Below are 11,757 nucleotides of genomic sequence, written 5' to 3'. Positions count from 1 at the left end.
CCGACATTGCTGCAACCTAAATAAAGTTATTAACCCTTATCCTGTTGCTCCCCGACAATACTGCAACCTAAATAAAATTATTAACCCCTATCCCGCTGCTCCCAGACACACCGCCACCACTAAACGTATTAACCCCTAAACCTCTGGCCTCCCACATTACCACCACTAATTAAACCTATTAACCCCTAAACCATCAGCCCCCACATCACCATAAACAAAATTAAGCTATTAACCCCTAAACCTAACAACCCGCTAGCTTTAAATTAAAATTACAACATCCCTATCTTTAAACTTACCTGTAGAATTTACCAATTGGATATTAGCAGCGCTAATCCTATTGGCTGATTGAAATCTTTCAGCCAACCGGAATGCAAGGGATGCCATCTTGATGGAGACTTCTTGCCGCCAGGATGAGAACTTCTCCGCTGGATAGGTCCTTTAAGCGGGACTTCAAGAACTGTAAGTGGATCGTCGGGGGTTAGTGTTAGGTTTTTTAAGTTTTTTTTGGGTGGGTTTTATTTTTAGATTAGGGTCTGGGCATGTAAAAGAGCTAAATGCCCTTTTAAGGGCAATGCCCATACAAATGCCCTTTTCAGGGCAATGGGGAGCTTAGGTTATTTTAGATAGGTTTTTTATTTGGGGGGTTGGTTGGTTGGGTGGTGGGTTTTACTGTTGGGGGGTGTTTGTATTTTTTTTTACAGGTAAAAGAGCTGACATCTTTGGGGCAATGCTCAACAAAAGGCCCTTTTAAGGGGCTTTTTTATTTTTGATAATTAGTTTTTTTATTTTTCGTAACTTAGTGTTTCTTTGTTTTTGTAACTTAGCGTTTGTTTTTTTCTGTAATTTAGTACTTTTAATAATGTTTAATAGTATATTTAAATAATTTGAATAGGGTTAGGTTTCTTTAATATGTAATTTAGTTTATTTAATTGGTATTTTTATTTAATTGCAGTATAATAGTTAGGGTAGGTTAATTAATAGTTTACAATAGTTTATTTTAATTCTACAGGTAATTATATTAAGATAGGGATGTTGTAAATTTAATTTAAAGTTAGGAGGTTTAGGGGTTAATAACTTAATTTAGTTTTTGGCAATGTGAGGGGCTGACGGTTTAGGGGTTAATAGGTTTAGTGGTAGTGATGTGGGAGGCCAGAGGTTTAGGGGTTAATGCGTTTATTTAGTGGCGGCGGTGTCGGGGAGCAGCAGGATTGGGGTTAATAACTTTATTTAGGTTGCTGCGGGGTCGGGGAGCGGCGGAATAAGGGTTAATACATTTTATTTAGGTTGTGGTGATGTCGGGGTTGGCAGATTAGGGGTTTTTAGACTTGGGGCTTATGTTAGGGTGTTAATTGTAAACGTTACTTGTTTTCTACCATAGAAATCAATGGGTTATATTTCTTTGTCATGCAGCATCGAACATAAGCTTTCGCTGCTTTCAGACTCCCATTGATTCCTATGGCATCTGTGGCCTCCAGGGTGGTAGATTGAAAACCAGGTACGCTGGGTCAGAAAAGACTCGAGCATACCTGTTAAAAGTTTGATAACTGGGAAAAAGTGTCAGATAGAGCCGTATGTGTATTCGGAACATCTGTAATGACGTAAGCATCGATGTGCGTCGGATTGAGACCGGCCGATCGTATGTTACGTCACAAATTTCAACTTTTGCCGGTCTTGAGGCTTCGATAATTAGGTTGGATCAATCTCGCAACAATTTTGATGCGGAATTCCAGGGTATTTGCGGTTGACACATTGATATATAGGCCTCAAAGTGTTACACCCACTCCGTAAACATGGAGATGCAGAAACTGCAGAAAACAAAAACATCTAGGAAAAAAATGTAGATGCAGTTTGGTTCTAGAAATGAACATGTCTACTTGAAGTGATGACAAACTCTCCCCTTTTAAAAATCAGGGCAGGAATATTAGAGTTATTTTAGATGGAGTTTAATACATCAGTTGTAACAAAGGTGTGCTATAACTTACTTTTTAATATAGATATATAATTCAAATACACCGGGCTCCACCGCCCACTTCAAAAGTAAATTTTTCTGTTAATGAACGGTTTGAATTTGTCTCTAGTTACAACAAAAGTGCCATATGGGGAGAGCACTGATTGGACAACAATTCAAACCGTTTGTTCACAGAAAAATTTACTTTTGAAGTGGGCGGTGGAGCGTGGGGTATTTAAATGTCATAATTATATTAAAAAGTAACTTATAGTGCATCTTTGTTGCAACTGATGAAGGAAACTCTATCTAAAATATCACTAACATTCCAGATCTTATTTTATAAAGGGAAGAGTTTGCAATTACTTTAAAGGGACACTAAACCCAATTTTTTTCTTCCATGATTCAGATAGAGCATGCAATTTTAGGCAACTTTCTAATTTACTCCTATTATCAATTTTTCTTCATTGTCTTGCTATGGAGCCAGAGAATTTTTGGTTTAGAAGATGGACAGCACTTGTTTATTGGTGGGTGCATTTAGTCACCAATCGGCAAGCACAACCCAGGTTGTGAACCAAAAATGGGCCGGTTTCTAAACTTACATTCTTGCTTTTCAAATAAAGATAGCAAGAGAATGAAGAAAAATGACAATAGGAGTAAATTAGAAAGTTGCTTAAAATAGCATGCTCTATCTGAATCACGAAAGAAAAAAAATTGGGTTCAGTGTCCCTTTCAGGTGAAGTTTTTTTTTTTAGAAATATCTTATACTTGTTGTGAATGGTTTCTGTTCTTAAATTACTGTGCTCAGCATCTCATATTTCATTCACATTTTGCATACAAGCCAAAACAGAACAGGGAGATACTAAAAAGAACCAGACCCAGAGATCTTATTAGTTGTGAGCACATTAGTTTATACACATTCACCTTCACAGTCACACACATGCACTCTTTTGCTATGTCTATGGGGCATTTTTAAATGCTTTCATAATTTGTTAAAAGGCATACCTACGAAGTGTAGTCTTCCATATTAGCTGAATATTATTAGTTTTAGCTGAATATGTAATTTTTTTTAGCATAAATAAATACAGTTACTGTATGTAAATAAAATTGTCTGTCTTACACTGTCTCAATCTTAATTCCCTATACCTATTTGTCATTTATTTATTTTAACCCTTTCATGACAGGGTCATAATGTCTACATCGGAACAACATTTCGATGTAGACAAATTGAAATCCCGCGATCGTGCACGCGATCTCGAGATTTCAATTATGTGACGCTAGACACGCCCTAGATGCTAGACACACCCTCCAGACCACAATCACATCCAGGAAGCACCGTTGGCTTCAGGACAGCCAAACAACTATGAGGTTGTATTCCGTTGTAACGGCGCTAAAGTCCAGTGCCGTTTGGATGGAATACAACGGCATAACGGCGTTAAAAGGTTTATTCTGATTATATGCAATATAATATAAATGTATTATTTAACTATATTCTACTTTTAAAAACAACAGTAATTATTGTAAAATATATTATTATTATTATTATCATTATTATTATAAATATTATATAAATATATTAATATGTTATTATTGTGAAATGGGTTTCCTAATAAAATAATAATATTTATTTTACAAAAATAACAAGTGAGAACTAAGTAAATTATTCTGCTACCTTAACTTGATTGAATTGATTAATTAAATGTTTGTGCCTGGAAAAGTTGCGAACTATATCTTATACCTTGTGATAATAACATTACTCCCCTCCCTTAGTTATTATTTTCTGTTGATGTTTCAATAATTTTGCTGAAAAACGGTGACATTTATTATTACTAATTTATGTTCTCTTCTTTTATTTATCGTCTCTGCAAATATATCTTTTATGCACAAATGATACATTTAAGCACTATTTTGTTAAAGGCCCCTAAATCTCCAAAATCGTTCATATCTACATACTCGCAGTAGCCCATGAATTTTATCTGCCCTGGGTGTGAATAAGCCCTATAGAAAAATTAATTAATTTTAGGTAACAATTTTTGGTAACTTTATATCCTGTACAACTAAGGGGATTTTCAGCAAAAGTGAAATCAGGACCCAGACATCTAGAAATGCCATGTAGCAATCTATTTCTTTTAACCCCTTCGCTACCGGAACTTTCAGATAGCAACTTGTCCAAAATACTGGAGAATTTTTAGCATTTTGGCTATCACTCCGTTTAAACACAAACTTGTCAAAACTATATATTTTTTTTAAGTAGATAACTCAAGGTATTAATCTAGGCTCATTTTGGTATATTTCATGCCACCATTTCACAAACAATTGCAATCATATAAAAACAATTGTTAACTTTTTCACAAACTTTGGGTTTCTTACTGAAATTATTTACATACAGCTTGTGTAATCAGAAAACAAATTATTGTAAAATATGCTGGGCCGCCCAGCTGCCTCCCAGTTTCCCTCTCACTGGAACCAGCAACGATCATTACAGATGGTGACACACACAGTATCACCTCTATAATGATCAGGCATCTTACTTCATATGGAATTGGAACACCGATCATGCTCCGGTTCTATATGAAGACAGATGCCAGGAGCTCAGGAACTCCACCTTTTGGCTGTAACTTTACAGCCAAGACTGCCAAAGCTTCCTGCAGCCTGGACATATATATATATTTAATGCGGTACAATAGCCAAAGTACCGCATGATGTATATAAAAGTTCCATTGGGTTAAGTGGTTAATGTTTGTTTCTAATTCAAACACGAGTTGTCACTTTAAGTACAGACATCTTTATAACTGGGCTTTGAAATGGGATTATTCCTTTGTAACCTTTCAAATGGGATTGTGCCTTGCTTACTGGGTTTTCAAAGAGGATTGCACCTTTGTAACCATGCTTTTAAATGGGATCATGCATGTGTCTTGAGCACTATATGGCTGCAGTTTTACAAAAATGCTATCCACTTGCTAAAGCACTAGATGGCAGCACTAGCTCCTGCTATGTAGTGATCCAGACACCTACATTATAAATGTGTTTCATATTTGCTGTTTGGGTTTGGCTTGATCTAAAGGTGGAAACCTTAAATGGAGCAGGTCTTACAGTATACAATTTAAGAACTGTTAAAATCCTGTAAGTTGAGGCCACTTCCTTCTAATGGAAACCTGTAGTCTTCTTCTTGATTTCAGATGTATGTTTTACCAAACAGGAAAACGGTTAGATACGTTTAATATATTAAAGTGTTAATATAATCGTTCAGCAAACATGTTGTATACCCATCATGCCTGTATACAAAAAAACATGCATATTATTTAATAGTGATCAGGATGAATTGGGAATTACAAGTTAATCTGAACAAAGAGGTTAATTCAAAAGAACTGTATTGTAACCTTAAAAGGACAGTCTAAACCAGAATTATTATTGTTTAAAAAGATAGATAATCCAATTATTACCCATTCCCCAGTTTTGCATAACCAACACAGTTATAATAATACACTTTTTACCTCTGTAATTACCTTGTATCTAAGCCTCTGCAGACTGCCCCCTTTTCTCAGTGCTTTTGACAGACATGCAGTTTTGCCAATCAGTACAGACTCCTAAATAACTCCACAGGAGTGAGCAGAATGTTATCTATATGACACACATGAACTAGTACTGTCTAACTGTGAAAAACATTTAAAATGCTCTGAGCTAAGAGGCGGTTTTTGACGGTTTAGAAATCATTTTGAGTCTACCTAGGTTTAGCTTTTCAAAAATACCACCAAGGGAACAAAGCAAATTTTATGATAAAAGTACATTTGAAAGTTGTTTAAAATTGCATGACCTATCTGAATCATGAAAGTTTAATTTTGATTTGACTGTCCCTTTAGGAGGTGTGAAAGGGCAATTTTATGTGTCAGTTTCAAACGGATTCTCATTTTCTATCCTAATACAAGTACTTACCAACTGAAAAACATATTTTTGAGGCCTTTTCTTTTGAACACATGTTTCCGGCTATGGGCTTTAAGAGGACAAATCCATTTTTGATTGTGATCACCAGTAAAGCATGTTTCTTGTATCTGCTGATTGTGATTGTGACCATTACATTCCAACTTAAAGGGACATTATACACTAGATTTTTTCTTTGTATAAATAGTTTGTAGATGATCCATTTATATAGCCTATACAGTTTTTTTAAATGTATAGTTTTGCTTATTTTTAATATTGCACTGATTTTCAGACTCGTAACCAAGCCCAAAGTTTTAGAAGTATCCTGCTGTATACCTACTCCAGATTACTCCTGTTTGTGTAAAGAGTCTTTTCATATGCAGAGAAAAGAGGCGGGGGTGTCTTCTCTTTTTGGTATAAAACCACTTGTTCCAGTTAACCTTTTTCAAGAGAGCTAAACTGTTTTAAACAGGGCTCCATGTACTAAGCAGTCAGCGAGCTACCCGCAACAAATCTCGCGCCCAAACTCGCAAACTGATATGTACAAAGCCGTCAATTATGTAAAAACTCGCATCTTTAAAATAGCGAGCGTACTTATCCGCCATACCTCGCTACCTCTCCATTTTTTACTGTAATTAGACACATTTGACCACCAACTCGCCAAAAACGAATGTACTAAAAAATCTATTTGTCCGCTCGCGTCAATTTCCGCTCCCACCTCGTTATTTTTGCCTCGCCACCTTTTAGGTGGCGGGCAAGGTACAAAACAATAGGAAAGTCACTCTAGACGCCAGTCTAGACATATATAAAAGGCAGTAATATCAGCATTGTACTTACATTGTTCATTTCAGCAGCTATGGAGAGAATTCTGTTTTTGTTTATTCTCCGTTTGATGCGAATCCGGGCTAGAAGACAGAATACTGGAAATGTAGCTAATCCTATCGTTAGAAGAAGGAGAGTTCGTGTCCCCCGTGTATTCCTTCCACGGGTTGGTTTGCACGGCCTTTCTGACCGAGAGATCATACAAAGATTCCGGCTTGATCGTGAATCGATATTACACCTGTATCGAGAGATTGAAGATCATTTGGAGCCGATGACTGCTCGTTCACAAGCTATTCCGGGACTTCTCAAACTATTAGCGGCATTGTTTTTTTTTGCAACAGGCTCCTTTCAGGCAGTTTCTAGCGTCATTATTGGAATGAGTCAATCTGCTTTTTCACGCCACTTATCCAAAGTAATAGGGGCTATGATGGTTATTTTTCATCGATATGTTTGTTTGCCATCTACCCCTGAAGAATGGCAATCTATCAAGTCAAATTTCTATAGGATGGCTGGGATGCCCAATGTCCTAGGTGCCATAGACTGTACCCATGTTGCTGTAAGACCACTTCAAGCTCGTGAGGAGATCTATAGGAATCGAAAGCATTTCCATTCCTTGAATGTCCAGATGGTCTGTGACCCCCACATGAGGATTATCAGTGTCCGTTCTAACTTTCCTGGCTCCTGTCATGATTCTTACATTTTAAGGCAGACTGGGTTATACCGGAAGTTCGAGGAGGGAAATATGCCTGACGGATGGCTTCTAGGTAAGCATAACTGGCGTCTAATATGTCTCTCATTTCAATGTACCAAAATTGCGCCCAATTTGTCGACTGTAATCTGTATAGTTTAATTGTATTGTATAGTTCTGAATCTTTATAATTATTCTTATATTAATATTTATATTTATTATATCTTCTATTAGGAGATGGAGGGTACTCATGTACAGAATGGCTGTTGACTCCCTATAACAACCCACAGACCAGAAGTCAAGTACGTTTCAATGAAGCTCACCGATCTACCAGGGGGATTATTGAGAGGACTTTCGGTCTTTTGAAAATGCGGTTTCGATGTCTTGATCGTTCTGGTGGTGCTATGCAGTATGCACCAGAGAAAGTTGCCAAAATTATATTGGTTTGCTGCATACTGCACAATATTGCAATTAAAAGAGGCTGTCAATTAGAAGATGAAGATCCAATAGATACTGATGATTTACCAGAAGAAATATGTGTCGAACAAGCTAATAGGCGTGGAAATGCAACAAGGGACATGGTTTCAGAACAATATTTTGTGTTTGAGGATTAAAGTTTCAGTTGATCAATAAAAAACTTTCTTTATTAACTTGTCTCCATTTTTTTTTAAGAGTTAAGGTTATTAAAAATCACTCATGATAAACAGTTAAATACATAACAGTTGTTGCTCTTCAATTATCAAAGGTTTCAAATAAAGTTTATGATCAAAGTTATTACAGACAATATATTATAGGTAATACATTGTCTTTGTGACATCACACTAGTGTCTACAGCTGCTCTCACTCTTTTACATATGTGATTATTGTAATGTAATCCCTCCATAGCTGATGCTAATTCATTGTATTGTGTCATTGAATTGTAGCTGTAACAAGCGACAGTATATTCAACAGTGCTTTATGTTATCAGATTGGATTTTTGAGTTAAAAAAGACTTGCTAATTTTATTTGTTTTATTCTAACCTCTATTTTTAACAGCTACTAGGTTTTCCCATATTCAAATAAATACCTTAAGGGATTACTCTTAGCACTTATTTTCTTAACCTTTATAATATATTTTTGCATTCAAGATTTGTTAAAAGAATAGTGGCATATAGAAAATAATGGCAAAATAAATTATTTTATTACAAAATTATAATCTTTAAACATTATATATTAACAATTGCAAACCAAAGTAACTTGTTAAACATATAAACACATATGAAAAAAAAGGAAATGTTTAGAAACCAAATAACAATTGTAAACCAAAATAAATTCTAATACATATAAACACATATGAAACAAAGAAAATGTTTATAAACAAAATAACAATTGTAAACCAAACAACATTTTAATACATATAAACACATCTTTAAATAATTAAATGTTTATAAACAAAATAAAAATTGTAAACCAAATTAAATTTTAATACATAAAAACACATCTGAAACAAATAAAATGTTTAGAAACAATAACTATTGTAAACCAAAGTATAAATGTTAAAACATATCAACACATCTGAAACAAAGAAAATGTATATGAAACAAATATCATTTGTAATAACTATAAACATCGATATTTACAAACCTTCATAAAATACATTAATCTACATATACATTATATTTTTCTCTATTTTTCGGGGATACATATCTATATCAATGCGCTAATGATTGACATAACGATTAATCACGTCATCGTCTAACATGTCGCGTCCTGAACCTTTTGGTGCTGGAGAATTGGTGATATTAGTTTATGCCATGGATAAATATTTCCCTAAACGGATTGGTGGTGTGAGGGGAGTGAGACAGGAATGCCGAGACAAAATTATATACGAGATGCTGAGAAGAATGCATCGTATTTCAAAAATTAAAAGAACAAGACGACAGTGTCTTAGAAAATATAGTGATTTGAAGAGAAGAGAACCGAAGTACTATAAATCGATTCGAAGATTGATAAGGACATGTAAGTTTCAAAATTATATATGAAATAATTTTTAATAATATAAAAAAAGGGTTTATTTTTGAACTGCGTCATCATTGACGAATCCAGGAAAATAATATTTCCTGACTGTTACTTTGACTATATTAGTATATACAATTGCAAAAAGTTACAAAAGTAAGCATGCAGAACTGAGTTAGTAGATTAAAATTTAACTATATAACTATATACACTTAAAAGGTTAGAAAACTTAGCATACAAAAATGAGTTAGTAGAGTAAAATATAACTATATTAGTATATAACATTGAAACATGCAGAACTGAGTTAGTAGAATAAAATATAAATATATTACTATATAACATTGAAACATGTTAGAAAAGTAAGCATGCAGAACTGAATGTTTTGAAAAACACAAATTAATTTGAATAATTATTTCAATTTTTTTTATTAAATTTTTTTATTATATATATGTTTATAGATATGAGAAGTAGGAGAATGAAGTGTGCACACCCACCACGCTACTTAAGGTCAATGTTGGTGCAAACACCCAGAAGTGAAGCTCTTTCTCCACCTTTGCCAATAACACTATTGGATATTGAATTATCTCCAAATCCATATGAAATTTGTCATAAAGAGACACAGACAGGTAATGACTTATTATTTAAATTTTAAATCATATATTTTAGGTTTTGGCTTAAAAAGTTTTAGCATGCAATATTAATCAAGTTGCTAATTTACTTCTATTATCATTTTTTTCCTCATTAACTTTCTATCTTTATTTGAAAAAGAGGGCATCTAAGCTAAGGAGCCAGCCAATTTTTGGTTGAGCACCATGGACAGCACTCTTTGATTGGTTCTGTCCAATTATCAAGTACAACACAGTTGGTTCACCAAAAATGGGCTGGCATCTAAACTTAGATTCTTGCTTTTCAAATAAAGATACAAAAAGAATGAAGTAAATTATAAAGTTTATTTAAATTGCATGCACTATCTGAATCATGAAACTTAGAAATTGGTTTCTATGTCACTTTTAATGATTATTAATATTATTGTTTTCAATAATATATACAAGGTTTTTGATTTAATAGTTTTCTATCTTTGTAATTTCGTTCATAGATATTACCATGGAAGAAATGGAAACTAGTATGGAAATGGAAGAATTTCAAAATCCTGATAGTGTGACAATATTTGAAGCATTAACTTCAGATGATACTCAACCAAGGATAGAAGTTTTACCAACAATGATGGTAGATAAAGGTATGTTTCATACTCAGTAATCTTAAATCTAAGAAAATACAAGTTTTAACTAATACATATATTGTATATTTCAAATAGGAGTTGGCTCAGATGAAAGCTTTAAAGGAGTGGACATAAGTGTGGAAGCTAATATAGTAGATAACGTAGATAACAGCACATCAGGAGGTAATATTTGTGATGAAAAACCCTATCATACATTGAATATGTATATGACAATTGAATTAAATTTTGCTTTTCATTTATTTTTCTACAGATTTATCTTCAACATCAACTATTGAGACTGCAGACAAAAGTACTCAGAGTTGTCTAGAAGATCATGTTAAACAAAAAATTTCTAAAATTAGGGCAACTTTGGCAATGTTAATGGAGCAAGTAGATTTTTTATACCGTAAATATGTAATTTGATTTCATTTTTTGTTTTGTCATGATTAATAACTGAGAAAAAGTTTTGTGTTGAAGAATCAAAAGTGAGTTTGAATTTATGTAAATAAACTTTTTTTTTGGCCATAAAAAAATTTGTCTTTATTAAATAATAACATTTTAAACTTAAAGGGACACTGTATCCAAATTTTATCTTTTGTGATTCAGATAGAGCATGCAATTTTAAGCAACTTTCAAATGTACTCCTATTATCAAATTTGCATGCTCTATCTGAATCACAAAAGAAAAAATTTGAGTACAGTGTCCCTTAAAAATACACAAACAATAACTTTGTACACAATATACAGAGTAAAAAAATTAACAGTGACTAACATTTTAAACTTAAAGGGACACTGTATCCAAATTTTATCTTTTGTGATTCAGATAGAGCATGCAATTTTAAGCAACTTTCAAATGTACTCCTATTATCAAATTTGCATGCTCTATCTGAATCACAAAAGAAAAAATTTGAGTACAGTGTCCCTTAAAAATACACAAACAATAACTTTGTACACAATATACAGAGTAAAAAAATTAACAGTGACTAACATTTTAAACTTAAAGGGACACTGTATCCAAATTTTATCTTTTGTGATTCAGATAGAGCATGCAATTTTAAGCAACTTTCAAATGTACTCCTATTATCAAATTTGCATGCTCTATCTGAATCACAAAAGAAAAAATTTGAGTACAGTGTCCCTTAAAAATACACAAACAATAACTTTGTACACA

This window comes from Bombina bombina, chromosome 1 (genome assembly GCF_027579735.1).
Source record: "Bombina bombina isolate aBomBom1 chromosome 1, aBomBom1.pri, whole genome shotgun sequence".
Classification (NCBI taxonomy): Eukaryota; Metazoa; Chordata; class Amphibia; order Anura; family Bombinatoridae; genus Bombina; species Bombina bombina.
This window is presented reverse-complemented; position numbering follows the sequence as displayed.